Below are 4,335 nucleotides of genomic sequence, written 5' to 3' on the forward strand. Positions count from 1 at the left end.
CACGCCACTGTAAATTATACATATTACCTTGTGCATGACAAGACATGGAATTGCTTTGGTTTTTCATTTGAAGATGCTCACATCATGGTTTTTGTACTACTTATTAAGGTCAACCCCTGGTTATAGGTCACCCACAGGACAGAGGCACGCAGGGCATGGAATGAAACCTTCCAAAGCTTCCAAAAGCTTATCCACCCATGTTTTCTCCTGCCAATTAAAGGCTTTGTAGCTGGGCCTGGCATAGGGCAGTGGTTATTTCATATGTCAAGGACAGCTAATGCACTTGTAATTGATTATTTTTCCTAGGTCTATCTATCCTCAGGGGAGTTGTGGAAGATATCAAGAGGCAACAACAACAGAACATGACAGGAAAAAACGAGTCCCACACCTCAGCAACTCCCCCCCTCAGAAAATCTAGCCTATGATTGAAAGGCCATTTTTCATGGGAGGGAGGTAAACACAAACAAATAACTACCATGCCTATTTTAGGAACTGAGAAATGAAGGGAAAATGTTCTTGTCCATCGAGTCCACTGTCCTGCCAATGTACAAAGGTTCTTCAGATAATATTTTCCATGGGATTTTCCGCCCTGTCCAGTTTTAAAGTGAGCAAGTTATGATGTTTCCATTTCTATTCTAGCCTCGAGGGAACAGAGCACAGAGGACATCCTGCCCTCTCCATCTTGTTTGCCCAAACTTTCCATTGCTAAAAGTTATCTTCCAGCCTTGGAACATCCAACCTTCTGTTACTTTGGGGGGAGTTGTTGATGATTGCAAGGAAAAAATAAATATAGATATAAAAGAGAATTCCTGGATGCCAAGAACCAAGTTTGGGGCATGTAGTCTTTGGTAACAGAACCCTAGCAGAGATTTTAAATCGCGAAATACGTAGCAAAGCATGGAAATATAGGCTGCCAGACCTTTAAAATATGCCCTTGTGAGTTCCAAAATTTCCTTCTTCTCCTAGCATAGAAACCCCCCCCCCCCACACGCACACACATTATGTATTTGCTAGGAGATGCCTGATCAGTTCTTTGTGTTGGCCAATATATGACAAAACATCATTGTTGAGACTCATCCCTGCAGAGGCAATATTGGGATAACATTAAAGGCCCGCCTTACTTGGCCTGTAAATGCTCAAATATGTTAAATGTTTCGAGTGCGTAAGAAAAGCTGCATATCAGTGCGCATGATTGTGAACACAATTCAGCCAAAACTGAAATGAAACACTTTTATAGCAATTGGTGACAAATGTTGAATTATTTACTTTTTTAAACAATTCATGGTGAAAAATTCACATCTAGATAATAGATTCTTGTTCATACCTCACTTCGCTTAGAGATAAACTGCTGAAAGTTTTTTTTAAAAAGTGGGATATAATTTTCTTGAAATAAAAAAGTAGAAATGTTCGTGTATGCAACTTTCAGAACAAAGTAGTGAAATTGTGATGTCCGGGTCTCAAGTAAGTCAGGCAATACTGTTGCTGTTGAAATAAATATGGCTCTTAGCAAACTCCCTGAATTTAGAATGCATTCACCATATGCCACCAAACCACATGTAATATAATGAAAAAAGCAGGTGATAATATAAACGTTTCCGTCCTTTGCTTCACTTCAGCCTGCATTCTGCCACTGGGAGGCACCTCTGACTTCTGGAAGAAGAACAGAGCATCACCAGAATTAACAGTTTGTTCCTTGGAAAGTCACAATAAAATGCTTTGACGGGATGGCTGCAGGAGCTTGCCAAGGGTAAGGAAGAAGCTGGTGAATTATGCCTTAGATGACTTTGGGTTTATGACTAGCTGATTCCTACAGTTCCCCGTGTGCTAAGCAGACCTCCCCATGGCTCTGCAAATATTGTGACAAGGTTTAGGTGCCCTTGCTTCCTCCCCAATGGCTTTCTATTCCTACTTCTGTTCATGTTCACTGAGCTAAGACTGAGCTTGCCATCTATGACCTGGTTTATATAAGCAGCAGAAATAAGGGAGTAGGAAACAACAGGTTGCTGTGGACGAGATAGGCTTTTAATCTTCTCCAGCAGGGCTTTTCTTGCTGTACCGCTTCGGACTGCAGACAAGAAACCCAGTTCCCAGTTGCTTATTAATGTGAAAATTCCATGCAAGTAGAAAATCAGCACATCGGGAAGAAAGGTTCTTCTAGCCCAGTTCTCTCCCTGCTGTGCTGTCCTCCTCTTACGAGGATTTTCATTTTTCTTTTTCTAATGTCGGGGAACAATGATGGGATTCACGCATCTGCAACCTCAAGTGGTATAGTCAACTCAACCTCTAAGAATTCTTCCAAGCAGTACAGCGAGGTGTGAATGGACTGCACCATTTCTGACTGCAGGTGGGATATACCATTTTTACATGTTTCCTCCACGCTCTTTCTTTAAAATTCCCAATACGTAGAAAATCAGCACAGCAGAAATATAGCTAGGCTAGCCTCTTATCTTCCCTGCTTTGCTGGCTTTACATTTAACTGGAGTTTCACATTAAGGAAGAAGTGTGATTTCCTTCTCAGAACCCACTCTGCAACCTCAGCACTCACTTGCCTTGTTCTGCTGCAAGGCCTATGTTTTCTTTATTATCAATGGCATTTATATTAGTTTTAATATCCACCTTTGCTAGCAGGACTCACCAACTCACTTCTCCCTGCAGGAGCATCAGGAATCCATCTCAGAATACAAGGCCAACCTTTTGCATAAGTTATTTAAACCCTCCCACCAAGTCTGTGATTTTATTTTTTTTAAAAGAATTTAATTAATTTGGTCCGACCCTGAGAGATTTATTACCTCAGCCTTTCGGCAGACAGACATCCATAGAGCTTTGTTTCAGAAGAGCGCCCCAAATCGCGCCCTTTTGGTGTCTTTCAGAATTCCCCCCTCTGAGAAGCTTGACACGGAGGACGAGCCAGCAAGACCCTCTTTGCGCCTCCTGGTGACCCCCTCCATGGAGAAGGTCAAACTTCCTTTCATGAACAAGCACCAGCCACCCACCGAGCTATTTAGAAAAAAGAAGCTTAAAGGGCAGCTCGCTGCCGGCACTCACATCTCTCCAGGTTCCCTTTTGTCACTGAAACAACCCCTTGCCCTCCTTGCTTCTCTCGCCTCCCTTTCTCAGCTGTTTGCAAACTTTGCTAAAGCGGCCCCAGATGAGTCAGGGTGATCAAGTTGCACTGGCGTAGATCTCTGGCTGATCCAGGAAGCTCCAGGCTCAGCCAGAGATCCTCTGCACCCTCAGCTGCTCAACCGGGCAGGTCTCACCATAGGATTGAGATTCCTGCATCGGTTGGGAATCCTGCATTGCAGGGGGTTGGACTGGATGACCCTCAGGGTTCCTTCCAATGCTGCGATTCTATGATGACGCCATGAAATCATCAGTGAGTGCATCACAATGCATTCGCTGTGGCCAAATGCAGCTGGGGGGAAGAATGTTACTGAATACATCATACCAATCATCAGAACGAATGCAAGTCGTACTAAAGAGGAAAATAAGCTGTTATCTCCAGAGGTGCTGCTGTTATGTGAACAGGAATTGCCCAAAAGCTCAGCATTTCCTTTGCTCTGCTGAGATTTCATTGTGAAACAAGATGGCTGCCTCCTCCCTACTTGTGTCCTGGGAGAAATGGACAATTGGGCAACTGGGCATGGGCAGGACAGCTCCCAGTCAAGGATCTTGTGTACTGCTGGTGTGGATGGGCCTGGCTTAAAGGAGGAGAAGCCCAATGCCTAGGTTTCCCCCAAAATTTACGGATGAAAGGTGTCATACCAATTTAATAAATAATAACCAATGAGGGACTTGCTTGCTGGCAATGTTGCTGAGTTAATGGCGACTGACTTGACTTTAAAGGAGGCAGGCAGGATTTTGTACAAGATTCTGGAGGAGCCCAGAAGTGTGGGGCCCAGGCAGCTGCCTTCCCTCTAAAGCCAGCACTGTAGGACCTTTTGTCAGGTCATCTCACCCCAACTCCATCACCATTTGCAGAGTTGTTTGCCTTTTCCCCAATGAATGTTTGAAACCCGATATTCTTTCTGAATCAACGAAAGTGTATAATAACTAAACCCACATAGATTTCTTTTCTTTTGTAAGGCCCAAACAAGAGGTCGCCTGATGGGGCCCTAGTCTGTAAATATAACAAGGGTGGTCTCACTTTAACAGCCAGATGAGTGTTCAGGAGAGGGGCCTTCTTTCTCTCTCTCCATTGCTCCAGGCACTTTTCCTCCTTTCACTAGTGGAAAAACAAGCAGAAATCTTTCCTACGTCTTTCACACAGCGGCCCCTTTCACAAAGATTGCAGCTCTTCCACATCTTCCAAATTGTTTGAGAGCTGCAGCTTAC

The 4,335-nt window shown here is 43.9% G+C and overlaps 1 long non-coding RNA gene across 1 annotated transcript; it reads left to right on the forward strand.

Moving 5' to 3' along the window:
- The first annotated feature begins 1,649 nt into the window (after positions 1-1,649).
- On the forward strand, positions 1,650-3,794 carry LOC310678740. The gene is made up of 2 exons (XR_014511919.1): positions 1,650-2,344; positions 2,871-3,794. It is a non-coding gene; the product is annotated as an uncharacterized lncRNA (long non-coding RNA).
- Positions 3,795-4,335: the final 541 nt, after the last annotated feature.

The sequence above is a fragment of the Podarcis tiliguerta genome (assembly GCF_965153285.1).
Source record: "Podarcis tiliguerta genome assembly, chromosome: 5".
Taxonomy (NCBI): Eukaryota; Metazoa; Chordata; class Lepidosauria; order Squamata; family Lacertidae; genus Podarcis; species Podarcis tiliguerta.